General features: G+C 48.3%; 1 protein-coding gene across 1 annotated transcript in view; it reads right to left on the bottom strand.

Moving 5' to 3' along the window:
- The window catches only part of LOC138677186 (beta-1,3-galactosyltransferase 2-like), a 54,573-nt gene extending 40,408 nt beyond the window's left edge, over positions 1-14,165 (bottom strand). The window contains exon 1 of the mRNA XM_069767114.1: positions 14,033-14,165. The gene's annotated coding sequence lies outside the window, so the exon portion shown is untranslated. The remainder of the gene's footprint in view (positions 1-14,032) is intronic.
- Between the last annotated feature and the right edge of the window lie 10,260 nt (positions 14,166-24,425).

A 24,425-nucleotide genomic window follows, 5' to 3' on the forward strand; every position in this document is an offset into this window, starting at 1 on the left:
TGGCGCAGCTTCCTGAGCGTTGTTTTTTGCTGTACAGGAGTCTGCGCTCTTGTGTTATCCCTTGGCAATGCCCTGTTAGCGCTGCCCGTCTTATGACCTCATTTCATGTTGGCCGCTGCGGTTAACGATGGCCATAAATCCCAGACCCACAGTGCCTTTCCATAAAGTCACACTGCGGTGCTGGGATTCGTGGCCTTGTGCAGTAAATATGTTCGCCGCTCACACATGTCCTTACACCTGCTTCAGACTGGGCGGCCCCAGCTGATCCCTTATTGCCTGCCACGGCCATGAGGCCGCACAGTCTGAAGAAGGCGGAAGGAGGGGAGTGAAGACAGGCGAACATATGCACTGCTCGTGCCCATCAATCACACCCTCGCAGTCAAAATATATGAGACAACGAGGGGCGTTGTGTCGGGCAGGGCGGACGCACAGGCACAGCCAGCCAACCAATGATGTCTGAAGACGGGCAGCGCTAACAATGGGGGTGCTGCGTGTCATTAAAAAGGAAAGTCACACCTCAGGGACATTGTAATGGTCTGTAATGAGACACATTTTGTACGTGTTGAGTTCCACGTGGGCAAGGAGAAAAAGTCAGCCACCTTGTACAAATGGAGCACTACTGCTGTACAAGGTGGCTGTTATACATAGAAACACCTGGGGGTGGGGGGCAGGCTCACTTCAATTTCAGTTCATGTGCCTGCGTGGCGTTTGCAGGTCACGTTGCCGGCTACACAGCAGGGGAACAGCTGGCGGTACTGAACCCCACTAACACATTGGCTGGTGTTTTTCTCTGTGCAGCTAGCAATTCCGGGCAAAAACTAGCGGTGTTAGAGCCCAGGGTCAGCAGGAGGAGGAGAGGAGCAGAGTGTAGGCCGAAGCCTGCACTGGTGGCAGCTTTTGGTCAGTTGTGCCAGCGTGGCTTGTGCTGGACACGATGCCGGCTACACAGCTGGGGAACAGCTGGCGGTGCTGAACCCCACTAACACATTGGCGGGTGTTTTTCTCTGTGCACCTAGCACTTCCAGGCTACAACTGGCGGTGTTATAGCCCTGGGTCAGCAGGAGGAGGAGAGGAGCAGAGTGTAGGCCGAAGCCTCGTTGAACCAATTTCAAAGGTAACCTTTAACCCCCCTCAGTTGTTGCAAGGTACAAGAGCCACACCTTGTGCAGCATTAATGCTGCACAAGTAAAAGGTTGCTCTCTTAATTTTTCTCCTTGCACACGCTGAATAAAACACGTACACTATTTAGCCCATTCTACTGTAAAACAGTAGTGGAGGCGTGACTTGTCTTTTGAAGAAGACGCAGCACAGGTGTCAAAATTTACACCTAGGTGTTGGGCGCAGACTCCTTACCGTTGTTATTTGCAGTACAGGAGAGTGCGCTCTTGTGTTATCCCTTGGCAATACCCTGTTAGTGCAGGCCGTCTTATGACCTCATTTCATGTTGGCCGGTGCGGTTAACGATGGCCATAAATCCCAGACCCACAGTGCCTTTCCATAAAGTCACACTGCGGTGCTGGGATTCGTGGCCTTGTGCAGTAAATATGTTCACCGCTCACACATGTCCTTACACCTGCTTCAGACTGGGCGGCCTCAGCTGATCCCTTATTGCCTGCCACGGCCATGAGGCCGCACAGTCTGAAGAAGGCGGAAGGAGGGGAGTGAAGACAGGCGAACATATGCACTGCTCGTGCCCATCAATCACACCCTCGCAGTCAAAATATATGAGACAACGAGGGACGTTGTGTCGGGCAGGGCGGACGCACAGGCACAGCCAGCCAACCAATGATGTCTGAAGACGGGCAGCGCTAACAATGGGGGTGCTGCGTGTCATTAAAAAGGAAAGTCACACCTCAGGGACATTGTAATGGTCTCTAATGAAACACATTTTGTACGTGTTGAGTTCCACGTGGGCAAGGAGAAAAAGTCAGCCACCTTGTACAAATGCAGCATTACTGCTGTACAAGGTGGCTGTTATACATAGAAACACCTGGGGGTGGGGGGCAGGCTCACTTCAATTTCAGTTCATGTGCCTGCGTGGCGTTTGCAGGTCACGTTGCCGGCTACACAGCAGGGGAACAGCTGGCGGTGCTGAACCCCACAAACACATTGGCTGTTGTTTTTCTCTGTGCAGCTCGCATATCCGGGCAAAAACTAGCGGTGTTTGAGCCCAGGGGCAGCAGGAGGAGGAGAGGAGCAGAGTGTAGGCCGAAGCCTGCACTGGTGGCAGCTTTTGGTCAGTTGTGCCAGCGTGGCTTGTGCTGGACACGATGCAGGCTACACAGCAGGGGAACAGCTGGCGGTGCTGAACCCCACAAACACATTGGCTGTTTTTTTTCTCTGTGCAGCTCGCATATCCGGGCAAAAACTAGCGGTGTTTGAGCCCAGGGGCAGCAGGAGGAGGAGAGGAGCAGAGTGTAGGCCGAAGCCTGCACTGGTGGCAGCTTTTGGTCAGTTGTGCCAGCGTGGCTTGTGCTGGACACGATGCCGGCTACACAGCAGGGGAACAGCTGGCGGTGCTGAACCCCACTAACACATTGGCGGGTGTTTTTCTCTGTGCACCTAGCACTTCCAGGCTACAACTGGCGGTGTTATAGCCCTGGGTCAGCAGGAGGAGGAGAGGAGCAGAGTGTAGGCCGAAGCCTAGTTGAACCAATTTCAAAGGTAACCTTTAACCCCCCCTCAGGTGTTGCAAGGTACAAGAGCCACACCTTGTGCAGCATTAATGCTGCACAAGTAAAAGGTTGCTCTCTTAATTTTTCTCCTTGCACACGCTGAATAAAACACGTACACTATTTAGCCCATTCTACTGTAAAACAGTAGTGGAGGCGTGACTTGTCTTTTTAAAGAAAAGCAGCCCAGGTGTCGAAAATAACACCTTGGTGCATGGGCGCAGCTTCCTGAGCGTTGTTATTTGCTGTACAGGAGTCTGCGCTCTTGTTATCCCTTGGCCATGCGCTGTGAGCGCTTCCTGTCTTCTGACCTCATTTCATGTCGGCCGTTGCGGTTAGCGATGGACATGAATCCCAGACCCACAGTGTGTTTTCAAAAAAATCACACTGCGTGGCTGGGATTCGTGGCCTTGTGCAGTAAATATGTTTGCCGCTCACACATGTCCTTACACCTGCTTCAGACTGGGCGGCCTCATCTGATCCCTTATCGCATGCCGCGGCCATGAGGCCACCCAGTCTGAAGAAGGCGGAAGGAGATGAGTGAACACAGGCAAACATATGCACTGCACATGCCCATCAATCACACCCTCGCTGTCCAAAAAAATAAGACACCGAGGGGCGTTGTTTCGAGCAGAGCAGACGCACAAGCGCAGCCAGCTAACCAATGATGTCAGAAGACGGGCAGCGCTACCAAGGGTGGTGCTGCGTATCATTAGAAAGGAAAGTCACACCTCAGGGACAGTGGAATGGTCTCAATGAGACACATTTAGTACGTGTTTAATTAAACGTGGGCAAGGAGAAAAAGTCAGTCACCTTGTACAAATGCAGTAGTACTGCTGTACAAGGTGGCTGTTATACATAGAAACACCTGGGGGTGGGGGGCAGGCTTCCTTCAATTTCAGTTCATGTGCCTGCGTGGCGTTTGCAGGACACGTTGCCAGCTACACAGCAGGGGAACAGCTGGCGTTGCTGAACCCCACTGACACATTGACTGGTGTTTTTCTCTGTGCAGCTCGCATGTCCGGGCAAAAACTGGCGGTGTTAGAGCCCAGGGTCAGCAGGAGACGGAGAGGAGCAAAGTGTAGGCCGAAGCCTGCACTGGTGGCAGCTTTTGTTCTGTTGTGCCAGCGTGGCTTGTGCTGGACACGATGCCGGCTACACAGCAGGGGAACAGCTGGCGGTGCTGAACCCCACTAACACATTGGCTGTTGTTTTTCTCTGTGAAGCTCGCATTTCCGGGCAAAAACTAGCGGTGTTAGAGCCCAGGGTCAGCAGGAGGAGGAGAGGAGCAGAGTGTAGGCCGAAGCCTAGTTGAACCAATTTCAAAGGTAACCTTTAACCCCCCCTCAGGTGTTGCAAGGTACAAGAGCCACACCTTGTGCAGCATTAATGCTGCACAAGTAAAAGGTTGCTCTCTTAATTTTTCTCCTTGCACACGCTGAATAAAACACGTACACTATTTAGCCCATTATACTGTCTAACAGTAGTGGAGGCGTGACTTGTCTTTTTAAGGAGACGCAGCACAGGTGTCAAAATTTACACCTAGGTGCTGGGCGCAGATTCCTGAGCGTTGTTATTAGCTGTACAGGAGTCTGCGCTATTGTGATCCCTTGGCCATGCGCTGTGAGCGCTGCCTGTCTTCTCACCTCATTTCATGTTGGCCGTTGCGGTTAGCAATGGATATGAATCCCAGGAGCGCAGTGTGTTTTCAAAAAATCACACTGCGTGGCTGGGATTCGTGGCCTTGTGCAGTAAATATGTTTGCCGCTCACACATGTCCTTACACCTGCTTCAGACTGGGCGGCCTCAGCTGATCCCTTATCGCCTACCACGGCCAGGAGGCCGCACAGTCTGAAGAAGGCGGAAGGAGATGAGTTAAACAGGCGAACATATGCACTGCACATGCCCATTAATCACACCATCGCAGGCAAAATATATGAAACGAGGGGGGTTGTGTCGGGCAGGGCGGACGCACAGGCACAGGCAGCCAACCAATGATGTCAGAAGACGGGCAGCGCTACCAAGGGGGGTGGTGCATGTCATTAAAAAGGAAAGTCACACCTCAGGGACATTGTAATGGTCTGTAATGAGACACATATTTTACGTGTTTAATTGTACGTGGGCAAGGATAAAAAATCAGCCACCTTGTACAAATGCAGCAGTACTGCAGTACTAGGTGGCTGTTATACATAGAAACACCTGGGGGGGTGGGGCCAGGTTCCCTTTAATTTCAGTTCATGTGCCTGCGTGGCATTTGCAGGTCACGTTGCCGGCTACACAGCAGGGGAACAGCTGGCGGTGCTGAACCCCACTAACACATTGGCTGGTGTTTTTCTCTGTGCAGCTAGCACTTCCGGGCAAAAACTAGCGGTGTTTAAGCCCAGGGTCAGCAGGAGGAGGAGAGGAGCAGAGTGTAGGCCGAAGCCTGCACTGGTGGCAGCTTTTGTTCTGTTGTGCCAGCGTGGCTTGTGCTGGACACGTTGCCGACTACACAGCAGGGGAACAGCTGGCGGTGCTGAACCCCACTGACACATCACCTAGTGTTTTTTCTGTGTAGACAACACTTCCAGGTGGCAACTGACAGTGTTGAAACCCAGGGAATCAAAGAGGAGCAGAGTGTAGGCCGAAGCCTGCAGTGGAGCAAGTTGAAAGGGAACCTTTAACTCCCCCCCCCCCCCAGGCATTTGTTGCTGAAAGAGCCATCTTGTACAGCAGTAATACTGCACATGGAAAATGGTGGCTCCGAAAATTATGCTCCTTGCAAACGCTGAAGTACACACTCATATAATGTGTCCCCTCACACTGTCAAACCGTCCCGGAAGTGGGACTTTCCTTTGTAATGTGACACAGCAAAGCCGTCATTCCAACCCCCTTGGTGCCGTGCGCCACCTCCTCAACGTTGTTTGGTTCTGTCACGGAGCCCGCGCTGTAATGTTATCCCTTGGCCAAGCACAGTTAGCGGTGCCCGTCTTCTGACATCATGTAGGTGTCAGGCTGGCAGTGCCTGTGCGTCCAAGCTGCCCGAGATCCATCCTTGCAGTGTCATCTAATGTAGTCCCACTGCGGGCCAGGGATCCATGGGCATGCGCAGTGCATATCATCGCCTCTCATTCACCTCCTTCCTGCTTCTTCAGACTGTGCGGCGTCACGGCGGTGGCTTGCTATTAGGGATCAGCTGACGCCGCCTAGTCTGAAGAAGCGTGAAGAATGGGGAGTGAGAGGCTAGTATATGCACTGCGCATGGCCATGGATACCAGGCCCACTGTGGGATCACATTAGACGACACTGCGAGGTGGGATTTCGGGCAGCGTGTACGCACAGGCGCAGCCAGGACGACAACAAATGATTTCAGAGGACGGGCAGCGCAAACTGTGCATGGCCAAGGGATAACATAACAGCGCAGGGTCCATGACGGAATCAAACAACGCTAAGGAGCCAGCGCACGGTGGCAAGGGGGTAGCAATGACGGCTGTGCTGCGTCACATTACAAAGGTAAGTCCCACCTCCTGGACGGTTGGACGGTGTGAGGGGACACATTACATGAGTGTGTAGTTCAGCGTTTGCAAGGAGCATAATTTCCAGAGCGACCCTTCCCTTGTGCAGTATTAGTGCTGCACATGGTGGCTCTTTCAGTAACAAAAGCCTAGGGGGGGGGGGGACAGGTCCCCTTACATTTTAGTTGTGCCAGCGTGGCGGTCGCATGACACGTTGCCGGATACACAGCTGGGGATCAGCTGACGTTACTGAAACCCAATAACACTGGGTCGTATGTTTTTACTGTGCAGCCTGCACTTCTGAGCCGCAACTGGCGGTGTTGGAGCCCAGGAATAGCAGTTCAGGTGGTAGAAAGATGAACACAGCAGGAGACCTGGATGACACCCAATTACTTAATCAGGCAGAGGAGTGGCAAATTCCTGCGAGATCCAGGCCTGGTTCATTTTCAGGAAAGTAAGCCGGTCAACGTTATCGGAGGACAGTCGCATGCGACGGTCTGTTAGTACACCACCTGCGGCACTAAAGACACGTTCCGATAAGACACTAGCCGCAGGGCAAGCCAGCACCTCCAATGCATACTGGCTTAGCTCTGGCCATGTATCCAGCTTAGAGACCCAAAACTTGAACGGGGAAGAGCCGTCTGGGAGTACAGTAAGAGGGCAAGCCATGTAGTCTGTCACCATCTGACGGAACCGTTGCCTCCTGCTGACTGGAGCCGCCGGTGATGGTGTAGACATTTGGGGCGGGCACACAAAAGTGTGCCAGAGTTGTGCCATACTGGGCTTGCCTTGGGCAGAGGCACTGCTTCTGCTCCCTCTTTGGGCAGAGCCTCCCCCACTGCCTCGACGCACTGAGCTGCTTTGTAAAGCACTAGCAGCACTCCTCTCAGTCGGACAGGAGAAGATGATGGAATTCACCAGTGTGTCGTGGTACTCCCGCAATTTACGCTCCCGGGTCAACGCTGGGATGAGGTTTTGGACGTTGTCCCAGTAGCGAGGATCGAGGAGGGTGAACACCCAATAATCAGGCATGTTGAGAATGTGGTCGATGCGGCGGTCGTTTCTCAGGCACTGCAGCATGAAATCCACCATGTGCTGCAGACTGCCAACTGGCGCAGAAACGCTGTCCCCTGCTTGAGACATGATCTCTGCCCGCTCGTCATCACCCCACCCTCGCTGTACACACTGACCACTGGACAATTGTGTCGCTCCCTCCTCTGGACGGAGCTCTTCCTCCTCCATTGACTCCTCCTCATCCTCCTCACAAATTGGCCCCTGCGTACCCCTTTGTGAGGAACCACGTGGCGCTGACTCTCCAGAAGCTGATGGAAAAGGTGACTCCTCATCCTCCACCTCTTCCACAACATCATCCCTTAACCCTTGCAAAGTTTGCTGAAGCAGGCAGATAACGGGGACAGTCATGCTGACTAGTGCATCATCTGCACTTGCCATCCGCGTGGAATGATCAAAAGGACGCAAAACCTGGCAGACGTCCTTCATAGTGGCCCACTCTGTGGTTGTGAAGTCTGATCGGCGCTGACTGCGACTTCTTTGCGCCTGATGCAGCTGGTACTCCATAACTGCTTGCTGCTGCTCACACAACCGCTCCAACATATGTAACGTGGAATTCCACCGGGTAGGTAGGTCACATATGATGCGGTGTTCCTGAAGGCGGAATCGGCGCTGCAGAGCAGCAATGTGGGATCTGGCCAAGCTGGAACGCCGCAAGTGAGCACACTCTAGGCGGACCTTGTGCAGCAGGGCATCAAGATCCGGATAGTCCCTCAGAAAACTCTGCACAACCAAATTGAGCACATGTGCCAGACATGGGATGTGAGTGAGGTTGCCAAGGGCCAAAGCTGCCACCAGATTTCGGCCATTGTCACACACTACCATGCCTGGCTGGAGATTCGCTGGCAGTAACCACACATCGCTCTCCTGCTTGATGGCATTCCAGAGTTCCTGCGCTGTGTGGCTTCGATTCCCCAATGAAACAAGTTTCAAGACGGCCTGCTGACGTTTGGCCACGGCTGTGCTCATGTCGGTCATAGGTAAACGTTCACGGGTCCATGTGGAGGTGGACTGTGACGGCTCCTGCAGAGTTGATTCTGAGGAACTTGTGTAAGAGGAGGAGTCAATGCGTACAGACTGGATTCCTGCAATCCTTGGAGTGGCCAGGACACGTCCTGCGCCACTCGCACGATCTGTACCTGGCTCAACAACATTAACCCAATGGGCAGTGAGGGAAACGTATCGCCCCTGTCCATGCTGACTGGTCCACGCATCGGTGGTGAGGTGGACCTTGCTACTGACGGCGTTCAGTAGCGCATGTTTTATGTTTCCCTCAACATGCCTGTGCATGGCAGGGACAGCTTGCCTGCTGAAGTAAAAGCGGCTGGGCACCTTGTACTGTGGGACTGCCAATGCCATCAAGTCACGGAAGCTGTCAGTCTCCACCAGCCTGAACGAGAGCATTTCCAGGGACAACAGTTTGGCAATGCCTGCATTCAGAGCCTGTGCTCGGGGGTGGTTGGCCGAGAATGCCCGCCTTTTCTCCCATGCCTGTACTACCGATGGCTGTAGAGTAGACTGGGAGTGTGAGGATGACTGGGAAGGTGGTGCTGTGGGTGGAATTACACTAGGTCTCTGGACAACAGTGCCAGAGGTTCTTCCATGGCGATCCTGGGAGGAAGCTGTGCGTGAGCTGGAGGAAGAGGCAACACGAGCTGAAGAGGTGGTAGCTGCCGCTGTTGGTTGGCCTACATCTTCAGTCTGTTTCTGTAACTCCACCGCGTGCCTGGTCCGCACATGTTTCCACATATTTGTGGTATTGAGGTTGCTGACATTTTTCCCTCTTTTTACTTTCTGATGACACAGCTTGCATTTGACAAAACAAATGTCATCTGCAACTGTGTCAAAAAAGGACCAGGCACTGCAAGTCTTGGGAGCGCCCTTTTTGGCTTTGGAAAGAGACAGGCTCCTAACGGGTGCCAAAGTGGAGGCTACAGGCTCCGCAGTCTTCCCCCTCCCTCTCCCTCTTTGGCCCGTAAGGGGAATCTCTTCCTCAGAGCTGCTCCCACCACCTTCCTGTTCCTCACGCCACGATGGGTCAAGGACCTCATCATCTCCACTACCCTCTGCTACCAACTGCTCCTCCTGGGTAGTCTCGGCAGCACAGTACGCACCAGATAGCGGCACCTGAGTTTCATCATCAGATGCGTACTGCGCTGTGGTCACCGGAGCCACTGGCCCACCCGCCTCTTCAGAGTCAGAGAGACAAAGCTGTTGGGCATCACTGCACACTGCTTCTTCCATTTCTCCAATGCTGCTTGGCTGGCCCCCTGTTTCCAAGCCAAGAGATTCAGAGAACAGAAGTAGAGACGGCTCCTGTCCTGGGCTCTCTGACTGCCTGGCCAATTTGGCAGGTGGTGAAGAGACAGATGGCTGCTCTCCAGTGGTCTGTGCCTGAGAGGATGTGGCACTAACTGAAGTCGATGCCGAGGCGTTAGCTGCCATCCACCCGACAACGGCTTCAATTTGGTCTTCACGCAGCAGCGGTGCACGGCGCTCTCCGACAAAGCTGCGCATGAAGGACTGTTCCCTGCTGAAACTGAGTGACGACGAGTCACCGGCGCCCGCAGCAGGCACAGAATCACCACGTCCTCTCCCTGCTCCTCTCTCTGCTCCGCGCCCACGCCCACGTGCCTTACTCCCTGCCCTCTTCATCTTGGTTGACAGATAAAGATAAGCAGAAAAGTACTGAGGCCTTAGTGTGCTTATTCCTGAAATGCTCCTCCTAACAGGTGTAAGAAACACTAATGTTGTAAAGTGTGGACTAAACTTTATTATTTTTGAAATGTGGCCTACACAAGTGTTAAGTTGTGTTTGGTGAACTTTACTTTTTTTTTTTTTGCAGATCGGGCTACAGAGCTAGTTTAAATCACACGGAGACCGTGCAGACAGCCGTAAACGGCGCTGCAAGGCCCAAAAAACCTCCTCTAGGTTATCCTATATAGTGTTTTTCCACTATTTAGCTGGAGACGGGTGGAAAGACACTAATAGGGATTTTTTTTTTTAAATTTTAAACAGGCTGCACTATTTGAAAAAAAGGAAATTTTTTTTCAAGGTATGAGGCAGTAACGCACCCTGAGCTGAATCCAACCGGCTATGGCTGCACACAGACTACAGGGCGAGCTGCGCTCACACAGAGACCGTGCAGACAGCCGTAAACGGCGCTGCAAGGCCCAATAAACACCCTCTAGGTTATCCTATGTAGTGTTTTTCCACAATTTAGCTGGAGACGGGTGGAAAAACACTAATAGGAAATTTTTTTTAAAAATTTTAAACTGGCTGCACTATTTGAAAAAAATGAATTTTTTTTTCAAGGTATGAGGCAGTAACGCACCCTGAGCTGAATCCAACCGGCTATGGCTGCACACAGACTACAGGGCGAGCTGCGCTCACACAGAGACCGTGCAGACAGCCGTAAACGGCGCTGCAAGGCCCAAAAAACCCCTCTAGGTTAGCCTATGTAGTGTTTTTCCACAATTTAGCTGGAGACGGGTGGAAAAACACTAATAGGAATTTTTTTTTTTAAAGTTTAAACAGGCTGCACTATTTGAAAAAAAGGAAACATTTTTTCAAGGTATGAGGCAGTAACGCACCCTAAGCTGAATCCAACCGGCTATGGCTGCACACAGAATACAGGGCGAGCTGCGCTCACACAGAGACCGTGCAGACAGCCGTAAACGGCGCTGCAAGGCCCAAAAACCCCCCTCTAGGTTATCCTATGTAGTGTTTTTCCACAATTTAGCTGGAGACGGGTGGAAAAACACTTATAGGAAATTTGAGAAAAAATGTGCAGCAGGCTGCACTATGAGCAAAAAAGGACAACTGTGTGAGGCAGTGTGAACCCCCCCTGAGCTGAATACAACCGGGTATATGGCTGCACACAGACTACAGAGTGAGCTGCACACATACACACACACACACAGAGACCTTGCAGAACGCTGTTAAAACAGCGCTGCAAGGCAAGAGCAAGGTGAACAGTGAAGAACACACAGCGTTTTGCTAAATTAGCCTTTGGAAAGGAAAATAAAGCAATTAGCTAGCTCAACTGGCCCTCAGTTAGAACACAGCGTCCTGTCCCTAACTGAAATCACAGCAGAGTGAGCGCAAAATGGCGGCAGCGTTTTTTATAGTGCAGAGTGACATCATTTCAGCAGCCAATCACAGCCTTGCCAGTACTTACATGCCCACCATGCTAAACAGGATGTGCCCACACTTCCAATCATTCCTCATTGGCTGCTGCGTTCAGTTTGAATTCTGGGAACTTCCGATTCCGGTATCCGATACGCTGGAAGTATCGGAATTCAGTATCGGAATTCCGATACCGCAAATATCGGCCGATACCCGATACTTGCGGTATCGGAATGCTCAACACTACCCGCCACATATGGGGTATCAGCGTACTCAGGACAAATTGGACAACAACTTTTGGGGTCCAATTTCTCCTGTTACCCTAGGGAAAATACAAAACTGGGGGCTAAAAAATAATTTTTGTGGGAAAAAACTTTTGTTTTATTTTTATGGCTCTGCATTATAAACTTCTGTGAAGCCCTTGGTGGGTCAAAGTGCTCACCACACATCCAGATAAGTTCCTTAGGGGGTCTACTTTCCAAAATGTTGTCACTTGTGGGGGGGTTTCAATGTTTAGGCACATCAGTGGCTCTCCAAATGCAACATGGCGTCCCATCTCAATTCCTGTCAATTTTGGCATGAAAAGTCAAACGGTGCTCCTTCCCTTCCGAGCTCTACCATGTGCCCAAACAGTGGTTTACCCCCACATATGGGGTATCAGCGTACTCAGGACAAATTGTACAACAAGTTTTGAAGTCCAATTTCTTCTCTAACCCTTGGAAAAATTAAAAATTGGGGGCAAAAATATAATTTTTGTGAAAAAATATGATTTTTTATTTTTACGGTTCTGCATTATAAACTTCTGTGAAGCACTTGGTGGGTCAAAGTGCTCACCACACCTCTAGATAAGTTCCTTAGGGGGTCTACTTTCCAAAATGGTGTCACTTGTGGGGGGTTTCAATGTTTAGGCACATCAGTGGCTCTCCAAACGCAACATGGCGTCCCATCTCAATTCCTGTCAATTTTGCATTGAAAAGTCAAACGGCGCTCCTTCCCTTCCGAGCTCTCCCATGCGCCCAAACAGTGGTTTACTGTCACATATGGGGTATCAGCGTACTCAGGACAAATTGTACAACAACTTTTGGGGTCCATTTTCTCCTGTTACCCTTGGTAAAATAAAACAAATTGGAGCTGAAGTAAATTTTTTGTGAAAAAAAGTTAAATGTTCATTTTTATTTAAACATTCCAAAAAATCCTATTAAACACCTGAAGGGTTAATAAACTTCTTGAATGTGGTTTTGAGCACCTTGAGGGGTGCAGTTTTTAGAATGGTGTCACACTTGGGTATTTTCTATCATTTAGACCCCTCAAAATGACTTCAAATGAGATGTGGTCCCTAAAAAATAAATGGTGTTGTAAAAATGAGAAATTGCTGGTCAACTTTTAACCCTTATAACTCCCTAACAAAAAAAAAATTTGGTTCCAAAATTATGCTGATGTAAAGTAGACATGTGGGAAATGTTACTTATTAAGTATTTTGTGTGATATATCTCTGTGATTTAATTGCATATAAATTCAAAGTTTGAAAATTGCAAAATTTTCATAATTTTTGCCAAATTTCCGTTTTTTTCACAAATAAACGCAGGTACTATCAAATAAATTTTACCACTATCATGAAGTACCATATATCACGAGAAAACAATGTCAGAATCACCAGGATCCGTTGAAGCGTTCCAGAGTTATAACCTCATAAAGGGACAGTGGTCAGAATTGTAAAAATTGGCCTGGTCATTGACGTGCAAACCACCCTTGGGGGTAAAGGGGTTAAATGAACGTGGGTGTTACCAGTGTGAGACATGTAGATCAGGAGAGCCGACTGTCAGTCATTGCACGTCTCAAGCAGCTTTCATTCAAAATAAGCTCTGGAGGCAGACTCTCAGGGAGATCTATGCCCCGCCCATAGATCTTAGCAGCTCATTTACTTATTAAGAAAAAAGTGGACTTCTCTGGAATAAGACATCGGATGGCAAATATCAAGGTATCATTTTATGACCTACGTGTCCATATAGACGGTTTAGGAGGGTTGAGCCTATTGACTGATTCCCTTTAAAATAGCTTGCCTCAGCAGAATCAAAATTGCACATCACAGGCTTAGGTACGACAGCACACGGGGGGCATGAATGAAGGTGTTAAACTATTAAAAGCTCCCATGAGGAGCTAAAAAACTCTGTGTAGACCACCAGGATACAGTAACTTAATCTATTGCACTTACATAGTGCCTCTGGCAGGAGGCATGGAGTGTGAGCTACTCATCTTGATGAGAAAATGGGGCTACTCGAGTATTCTTTTTTTTTTCAGGGCACTGTTACAGTGTGGAAATATTAAAATTAATTGTGCCAAGGGCATTATCACTATGTAGGGGCAGTGGGGGAGCCCCTGTGATTGTGATGTATTAATTAAAGGGGTACATACACATGTGGGAGTATTAGGGTACACTATTACTGTATTGATGGGAGCACTATTGCTTTTGGTGTTATTATTGCTTTTATTATACATTTTATTTATTTATTTTATTACTTAATTTGCATTATTTATTTTATATTATTGTTTTTATTATTGCATTTTGGGGGTTAATAATCATAAGGGCACTTAGGGCAGTAACACTATTGAGGGAAGTGGCAAAATGGTACTGTTAAAAAGGTAGCAAGATGAAAATGTTGTACTTACTGTGCTGAATAAATGGGGGGAGAGGGTGCTGAAAAAGCTGGTAAGCAAAGATATCTAGAGAGTAAACTCTACAGAGACAAACTGCGGCTGGTTCATGCCGTCATGGCAGTCGGTGTTCACAGAAGAAGAAAAGAGAATGTAAAGGACTCCAATTAAATAAGGTGTAGCCTGTGAGACACTGCTTAGACCTGTACTTTATTCAGGAGTCAGGACTATGACCTGCGCGGCGCCTGCGTAGACCTTGTACAGTATCTTCCCCTATATGGCCACCTTGTGGCGGTAATGTTAAGCTGTGTGTATTGTTTTTTACATTTTAAAAAAAGTATAGATTAATTATTCGGTCACTATATGGTGGTAATATGGGATCCTATTATAAGGGTATTATTCAATAAGACGGTAGAATTATTTAGTCAGTATACAGTGAAATCATGTAAAGCTGGTGTAGAGGCATATTCTACAGTGTCTTGCGAAATTATTTCCTCCTCCCTTCCCTCCCCCTAGGGCATTTTTCATGTTTTGCTAGCTCATCCAACCTGGAATTTCACTGTTTTTTCAAGGGTTTCACGTAAAGAACATGCCTACAACCGTGAACGTTTGTGAAGCAAACATCAAATAGGACAAAGTAACTGAAAACTTCACTGTGCATAACTATTCACCCCTTAAACTCAGTATTATGTGGTTTCTCCTTTTGCAGCAATTACGGATGCAAGGTGCTTTGGATAAGTCTCTATGAGCTTTCCACATCATGCCTAGAGGATTTTTTGCCCATTCCTCAAGGCAAAACTGTTCCAGCTCTTTCAAGTTAGATGGTTCCTCTTCAAGTCTGACCACAGATTCTCCATTGGATTAAGGTCTGGGCTTTGACTAGGCCACTCCTAAACATTTATACTTTTTCCCTTAAACCACTTGAGTGTTGCTTTACTAGTATGATTTCGGTCGTTGTTGGAGTGTGAAGCTCTGTCCCAGTCTCAAATCACTGGCAGGCTGAAACAGGTTTTGCTTAAGAATATCCTTGTATTTTGTACCGTCCATCTTCCCATCGACTCGGACCATTTTCACAGAGTACAAGAGTACAAGATTGATGCTGCACCAGACAACAGGTACAGGCAGGGTCCGGCCAGCTTGGAGGCGACTCCAGAGTCCTCTCACCAGGTGGAGATCAAAGCCTTCCTCAAAGTGTGGTGGTGATGTGGTCCCTTACTGCCTAAGGCTTCAAATAAGGTCCTCACAGTTCCTCTGTGTCCCCCATAAAGGTTAGGACACAACCCGTATGACAGGTGAACTGGGCCTTTTTACAGGGCATCTATCACGTCCCAGGCCCTATAGATATCACTCTGTCTCTTGGGTATTGATGCGGACAGGTGATGTACAATCCAGCTGTCCTGACGGTTTCTGCTATGCCACTATAGAGTTCAGCACGACCACGGTCTTCCGGCTCCCGGAATCTGCACTAGCCAGGGAGGTACCAACTTCTCAGCTCTGTGCCACTGGTGCTATTCTCCTGTGCTTCTCCCTCCTGCAATCTTTTCCACAATCCGTTCATCTTTCTTGATCCTTTGAATGCTAGAGCTGCAGTACCTCCGGCAGCACGGCTCCAGACACGTCCCTATTCCTCAGACTGCTCCAGTCTGCTGTCAGGCACTCTCTTCTCCCTTGGACTCTCTGGACCAACTGCTCACTAACTCCCCTCCAGCCAGAATATATCCAGGGGAGTTCACCCTGAATCCGGGTACAGAGCTCCCCCTTCTGGCCTGGAGTATGAACATGTATGTAAGATTTACCTGGTGAAAGTTATCCTTCATCGCCTCCAAGCGTGACATCACTCTCCCCGTGGAGAAAGCAATACCACTGTGACGGCCAAGGCCCTGGGGCATCACACATCACACAAACAGATTGCAAAAAATATTTAAACATAGGTTGTAATGTAACAAAATAGGTAAAAAGCTAAAGGGGGTTAATACATTTGCAATCCACTGTAGTGATTATACGGTGGTATTATAAGATCCTGCTGTGGCAATACTATTCAGTAACAATATGGTGGCATTATTTACTCACTACACATTGGTAATGTGTGACCCTAATGTGGAGTTATTATTCAGCAATTGTATGATAGTATTATTTAGTCGCTATATAGTGGTAGTATGCGATACTGGTCTGGTGGTCTGTAACAGTATGGTTGGTGGTACTAATCAGTCACTCTAAAATGGTCAAATGTGGTGCTAGCCTATTATTTGGTAACAGTATGGTGGTGTATGAGGTAGTAATGTGTAGTCGATGTGGCAGTACTTGTTTACTTTTGTATAGTAATAAATAATACATGGCAACTGTATAAGGCTTTGTTCACATGTTGCGTTTTTGCAGCAATTTTTATGCAAATTTTAAGCTGTGTTTTACAGTACCAGCAATATCTATGAGATTTCAAATATCTTATGCACACACATTGCAGGTTTTTTTTAAACTGCAGCATGTCACTTCTTTCAGGGTTTTTTCAGTGTTTTTGTGGTGTTTTTTTACCCATTGAAAGCAATGAGTAAGTGCAAAAACACAATAAAAATGCAGTTAAATTGCAGGTATCAAGTTTTGCTGCATTTTTAGTGAAAAAAGCTTGAAATCCATTTATTTTTGTAATTTTCCCAAGTTTAAATCATAATGTCTTGATCTCCTCACATTAGCATGGCAGGTGGCATTAGTGCACAATTAAATTAGTGATGTGTAAAAAAATTCAACATTGGCTGACCAAGGTGTGAAATTGAACAATGCCTGTGGCCGACCAAAGTGTGAAAGTAACAGCATCCTACAAACTCAATGCTCTATCCATGTCTTAAATAAACTATTCCTGACCACTATTACATTTGTAATTGTGTATTTTTTCATGAACTCATGTGAACTTTTTTGTTCAGAATAGTCACTATTTTTTCAGGCATAATTTTTTTCTCCATTAAATTATTTGATCGTATTGCCCTTTTTCCAAAAATGGTTTTATGGCTTCACAGATGTCTTGCACTTGTGACCTGTGTTCATGCTCCTACAGTGGAAGAAAAGCTGAACTTTGGGATCTTGAAAAAGGCAGCAAAACTTGCTTTTTGTAAGCAGCTTTTGTTTACTGCTAAGAGAGCAGGTTTTGCGTGTAGAAAAAAAATGCTGCAAAAACGCAACGTGTGACCATAGCCTAACTGGATTATTAGAACACTGTGGACAGTGTGCAGAGCAGGAGCGGTATCTGCAGACAGAGCGCTGAGCTGAGAGCAGGATTCATCTGGAGGCTGAGTACTGTTGGGCCTGCCCAAGAAGGGTCGTACCTATGTGGCTACCTGGTGTTTGTGGCACCCCAGGAGTCTGGATGCCACAATGGTATTGCATTCCTCACGGGGAGATGATGTCATGCCTGGAGATAAGGAGGGATCCCTTAATCAGGTAATACTGACATGTAACACAGTCCTGACTCCAAACCAGAAGGGGGAGCTCTAAACCCGGTTTTCAGGGGAACTTCCCTATAAATTCTGGTCTGGGGGAGAGCTTAGACAGTCTGTTAGTGAGTCTGTGTGAGGGACAATGAGAGGAGAGGAGGCAAAGGACAGAGTCTGGGGTCTGGAGCTGCAAGTGGGCTCACCCCAAGGGAAAGCGCCAAGAGACCGGACACCGGGATCTGTGGTGGTGTTGGAATTGCAGACTCAGCCAATGTAACCTGGTGAGGAGCCTGGGGCTGCCAGAGAAAGGACAGTGCCCATGAAAGGTTTAAGCTGTCAGCCATACAGGTTGAGAATACGGACACTGAGAGGACTCATGCAGAGCTTCAGTCAGCAAGGGTCAGATATACAGCGCAGAGGGAAATCCTCCGAACCCACCTGGCTAAGTGGTTCCCAAGCTGTTTCCAGGCTGCCCGGACCCCACCATCAACTGTTACCTGTACCCTTGACTGCACCTTCAACCTGAGATTAAAGTTAAAGGAAACTGCTATCCTTGTGTCCTGCAATTAATTCCTGCATCCTCAGTCCTGCACCCCACCGTTAATCATCCCTCTTACCAACTACACCGGGAGCCCTAGGGGACCAAGCTCTACCTGTGGGGAGCTATACCATCTAAGCTGCCAAACCATTAGCCCCATAGGACCCCTTTAAGCAGTGTTGACCACCTCTGGCCGAATAAGACAGCTGGCGTCACGAATATACTACATTATACTTTATTTCTGTTTGCATTAACCCCTTAGTGACAGAGCCAATTTGGTACTTAATGACCGAGCCAATTTTTGCAATTCTGACCACTGTCACTTTATGAGGTTATAACTCTGGAACGCTTCAATGGATCCCGCTGATTCTGAGATTGTTTTTTCGTGACATGTTGTACTTCATGTTAGTGGTAACATTTCTTCGATATTACTTGCGATTATTTATGAAAAAAAACGGAAATATGGTGAAAATTTTAAAAATTTTGCAATTTTCAAGTTTTGTATTTTTATGCCCTTAAATCAGAGAGATATGTCACAAAAAATAGTTAATAAATAACATTTCCCACATGTCTACTTTACATCAGCACAATTTTGGAAACAAATTTTTTTTTGTTAGGGAGTTATAATGGTTAAAAGTTGACCAGCAATTTCTCATTTTTACAACACCATTATTTTTTAGGGACCACATCACATTTGAAGTCATTTTGAGGGGTCTATATGATAGAAAATAACCTAGTGTGACACCATTCAGGAACTGAAACAATGTGGAAGGAAAAAAATGAACATTTAACTTTTTTTGCAAACATTTTAATTCAGAACCATTTTTTTTATTTTCACATGTGTAAAAACAGAAATGTAACCATAAATTTTGTTATTCAATTTCTCCTGAGCACGCCAATACCCCATATGTGGGGGTAAACCACTTTTTTTGCGCACCGCAGAACTTGGAAGTGAAGGAGCGCCGTTTGACTTTTTCAATGCAGAATTGGCTGGAATTGAGATCGGACGCCATGTCACGTTTAGAGAGCCCCTGATGTGCCTAAACAGTGGAAACCCCCAACAAGTGACACCATTTTGGAAACTAGACCCCTTAAGGAACTTATCTAGATGTGTGGTGAGCACTTTGAACCCCCAAGTGCTTCACAGAAGTTTATAACGTAGAGCCGTGAAAATAAAAAAATCGCATTTGTTTACACAAAAATGATGTTTTCGCCCACAAATTCTTATTTTCACAAGGGTAACAGGAGAAATTAAACAACAAAAGTTGTTGCGCAAATTCTCCTGAATACGTCGATACCCCATATATGGGGGTAAACCACTGTTTGGTCGCACCGCAGAGCTTGGAAGAGAAAGAGTGCCGTTTTACTTTTTCAATGTAGAATTGGCTGGAATTGAGATCGGACGCCATGTCGCGTTTGGAGAGCCCCTGATGTGCCTAAACAGTAGAAATCCCCCACAAGTGACCCCATTTTGGAAACTAGACCCCCCATGGAACTTATCTAGATGTGTGGTGAGAACTTTGAATGCCCAAGTGCTTTACAGAAGTTTATAATGCAAAGTCGTGAAAATAAAAAATATTTTTTTTCCACAAAAAAGATATTTTAGCCCCCAAGTTTTTATTTTCTCAAGGGTAACAAGAGAAATTGGACCTCAAAAGTTGTTGTCCAATTTGTCCTGAGTATGCTGGTACCCCATATGTGGGGGTAAACCACTGTTTGGGCGAACGGCAGAGCTCGGAAGGGAAGGAGCGCCGTTTTGGAATGCAGACTTAGATATAATGGTCTGTGGGCGTTATGTTGCGTTTGCAGAGCCCTTCATGTACCTAAGCAGTAGAAACCCCCCAAAAGTGACCCCATTTTGGAAACTAGACCCCCCAAGGAACTTATCTAGATGTGTGGTGAGAACTTTGAATGCCCAAGTGCTTCACAGAAGTTTAGAATGCAGAGTCGTGAAAATAAAAAATAATTTTATTTCCACAAAAAAGATTTTGTAGCCCCCAAGTTTTTATTTTCACAAGGGTAACAGGAGAAATTGGACCCCAAAAGTTGTTGTCCAATTTATCCTGAGTACGCTGATGCCCCATATGTGGGGGTAATGCTGATGCCCCATATGTGGGGGTAACCCACTGTTTGGGCGCACGGCAGAGCTGAGAAGGGAGGGAGCACCATTTGATTTTTTGAGTGCAAAATTGGCTGTCGTGTTTGGAGACCCCCTGATGTACCTAAACAGTGGAAACCCCCCAATTCTAGCTCCAAGCCTAACCCCAACACACCCCTAACCCTAATCCCAACCCGATCCATAATCCTAATCACTAACCCTAACGATAATCACAACCTTTACCCCAAAACAACCCTAATGTCAACCCTAACCATAACCCTAATCAAAACCCTAAATCCAACACACCCCTAATCCTAATCTCAACCCTAACCTCAAATCTAACCCTAATCCCAATACACCCCTAATCCCAACCCTAACCTTAACTCTAATCCCAAACCTATCCCTAATCCCAAGCGTAACCCTAATGCCAACCCTAACCCTAATACCAACCCTAATCCAAACCCTAACCCTAATCCCAAACCTAACCCTAATACCAACCCTAACCCTAATACCAACCCTAACCCTAATACCAACCCTAATCCAAACCTTAACCCTAATCCCAACTCTAACCCTAATGTTAGCCGCAACCCTAGCCCTAACTTTAGCCCCAACCCTAGCCCTAACCCTAACTTTAGCCCCAACCCTAACCCTAGCCCTAAGGCTACTTTCACACTTGCGTCGTTTGGCATCCGTCGCAATCCGTCGTTTTGGACAAAAAACGGATCCTGCAAATGTGCCCGCAGGATGCGATTTTTTGCCCATAGACTTGATTGCTGATGGATCGCGACGGATGGCCACACGTCGCGTCCGTCGTGCATTGGATCAGTTGTGTTTTGGCGGACCATCGGCACAAAAAACATTCAATGTAACGTTTTTTTGTAAGTCGCGTCCGCCATTTCCGATCGTGTATGCGTGGCCATAACTCCGCCCCCTACTCCCCAGGACATAGATTGGGCAGCGGATGCGTTGAAAAACTACATCCGCTGCCCACGTTGTGCATAATTTTCACAACTTGCGTCGGTATGTCGGGTCGACGCATTGCGACGGCCCCGTACCGACGTAAGTGTGAAAGAAGCCTAACCCTAAATTTAGCCCCAACCCTAACCCTATATTTAGCCCCAACCCTAACCCTAAATTTAGCCCCAAACCTAACCCTAACCCTAACCCTAAATTTAGCCCCAACCCTAACCCTAACCCTAAATTTAGCCCCAACCCTAACCCTAAATTTAGCCCCAACCCTAACCCTAATTTTAGCCCCAACTGTTCTTCTCCTGGCGGCCGGCAGATGGCGACAAATGGCGGGCACACTGCGCATGCGCGCGCCATTTTGTTTCTCAAAGAAGACGCCGGCGGCCAGGAGAGGACGCAGGAGGACCCAGGGACACCGGTGAGTATAATAGGGTCCCCGAATCCCTCTATTTCTCTGTCCTCTGATGTGCGATCACATAAGAGGACAGAGAATTACACATCACTTTTTTTTTTTTTGCGGTCGCCGGTAAACAGTTAATTACCAGCGATCGCAAAACAGGGGTCGGTAAAACTGACCCCGATCATGTTCTTTGGGGTCTCGGCTACCTCCAGCAGCCGAGACCCCAAAGATCCTCCCAGTGCCGGCCGGCGGGCACACTGCGCATGCGCCCGCCATTTTTTGCCGGAAAAAGATGGCGGCGCCCATCGGGAGCCACGGGGAGCTCCGGGGGAGACAAATGAGTATCGGGGGGCTATCTGGGACCCCTTTTCTCTGTCCTCTGATGTGCGATCACATCGGAGGACAAAGAAATTAAAAGGGATATCGCGGGGTTTTTTTGCGATTGCCGGTAAATGGTTAATTACCGGCGATCGCAAAAGCGAGGTCAGTAAAAACCGACCCGAATCATGTTCTCTGGGGTCTCGGCTACCCCCGGCAACTGAGACCCCAGAGAAAATCTGACTCTGGGGGGCACTATTTACTTTTTCCACAGCGCCGTTAATTAACGGCGCTGTGGTTTAAGTACCCTTAAATGCCGCCGTTAAAAGGCGTATCGGCGGTCGTTAAGTGGTTAATCCCTTTTTTACTGGACGCCCAGGGCCACTGACTGGGTCACTGCCACCATGACCACCCCTTTAAGAACAAAACCGGCCCGGTACCCCACGGTCCAAGCGGGCACTCCAACTTGGCGTCACGAACAGGATATGATCCACGGCGTTGCCGGTCGCTGTGTGCCATAGACTTTGTTACACTGAGTTTTAGCCACCATTGCTGTGCCGTGTGGTGCAGATAAACAGAGGAGGTGGGTCTTCGTTGGTGGAGCCTTAGAAAAGAGTGCGAAAGGGAGCTGCGGTGTACGAATGAGAGGAAGGAGGCCCCGGGCTTGAGGACCGGAAGGAACACCGTGACAAGCACAGCCGCAACCCCCATAGTACAGCAGAACCCGGCAGCAGATGCAGCATCCAGAGTGCAGCAAGATCTGGCAACCGCTGCTGCAGTCCCCATAATTCCACTATCAATGCCGTACATACCGGGAGCGGCCTGGTTACCACAGTATTCAGGGGAGTCACACACCCTGAGTGACTTTAAGGAGAGACTCTGCAGTTTGTCTAAAGTGTACCCCCTGTCTGAGGTACAAAAGGTCAACATCCTCATTGGTCAGTTAACTGGTGCGGCCAAGAGGGAAGTAAAGTCCTGGCCAAACACTGATAAAGAGACTGTCAAACAAATCTTGGCTGGGCTGAAGAACACTTTTGACACTCGCACTGCAGCAGCAATAAAAATGAGATTCTTTGGATGTAAACAAAGGGTGCAGGACAGTATACGGGACTATGCCCTTAATCTCCAGGAGGCACTGTGGGCCATTAAGCAGGTTGACCCTGACAGCGTGCAGGATGGGGACAGATTGTTAAGGAGAAATTTATTGAGGGACTTCTGTCCAGCACCCACAGGACACAGCTGTGCATCTTGGCCCCTAGGCGCGGAGCAATTACATACCACCAAGAAGCGGCATCCTTTACACAGACCCTCGTGGAAGCCGACGCGCAGACCCTGGATAATGACCCCCTCTGCAGAACTGCGTCTCCAGGTCCAGGAGCTGACTAAAAGTGTAGCTGCACTAGCCAAAACCATGCAGTCCCTACAAGAGTTCCCAAAGGAGAAGATCCAGCTAGCTTCCAATCTAGATGACAACCCGTCGCGATGGCAGAAGAGGATCCCACCGACCAGAGGGAGAGACAAAGACCGCTACGACCAGAACGGTTGACCCATTTGTCGCAGCTGCAGCAATGAGGGACACCGCAAGATTCTGCAATTTAAACGAGCAACCCCTGGGGCAGAGGGCCAACCCCCAGGAGTAAGATGACCAGGCCCACAAAGCTGGCAAGCTAAGTACATCGGAGGACGACTGGTCTTCCTAATTGTGATTGATGGCATCCCGATGAATAGGGTTGAGCGAAACGGGTCGTTCATTTTCAAAAGTCGCCGACTTTTGGCAAAGTCGGGTTTCATGAAACCCGATCCGACCGACCCCTGTGCGGGGTCGGCCATGCGGTACGCGACTTTCGCGCCAAAGTCGCGTTTCAATGACGCGAAAAGCGCCATTTCTCAGCCAATGAAGGTAAACGCAGAGTGTGGGCAGCGTGATGACATAGGTCCTGGTCCCCACCATCTTAGAGAAGAGCATTGCAGTGATTGGCTTGCTGTCTGCGGTGTCACAGGGGCTATAAAGGGGCGTTCCCGCCGACCGCCATGTTACTGCTGCTGATCTGAGCTTAGGGAGAGGTTGCTGCCGCTTCGTCAGAAGCAGGGATAGCGTTAGGCAGGGTCCATTAACCCCCAAACCGCTTGTGCTGTAGCGATTTCCACTGCCCAACACCACCTTCGGTGTGCAGGGACAGTGGAAGCTACATTTTTTTTTTTTCCCCCTCAGCGCTGTAGCTCATTGGGCTGCCCTAGAAGGCTCCCTGATAGCTGCATTGCTGTGTGTACGCCGCTGTGCAAACCAACTGCTTTTTTCAAAGCACAAATCCTCTTGTTCCTTCCTTTCTGCACAGCTATCTTTTTGGTTTGTACACACTTTTTATTTAATTTGTGCATCAGTCCACTCCTTATTGCTGCCTGCCATACCTGGCTGAGATTACTGCAGGGAGATAGTAATTGAAGGACACTCCCTGTTTTTTTTTTTTTTTTGGTGGGAGATTAAGATTGACATTTCTGCTAGAGTGCCATCCCTGTCTGTGTCATCTCGCACTCAGTGGGCCATAGAAAGCCTATTTATTTTTTTGCTTGATTTGGGTTATAAAATCTACCTGAAAAAATCACTACATCAATCAGTGGGAGAAAAATATTGGCCTCAGGGCTTGTGTGCCACTCCTGACTCC

Source organism: Ranitomeya imitator, chromosome 4 (genome assembly GCF_032444005.1).
Source record: "Ranitomeya imitator isolate aRanImi1 chromosome 4, aRanImi1.pri, whole genome shotgun sequence".
Classification (NCBI taxonomy): Eukaryota; Metazoa; Chordata; class Amphibia; order Anura; family Dendrobatidae; genus Ranitomeya; species Ranitomeya imitator.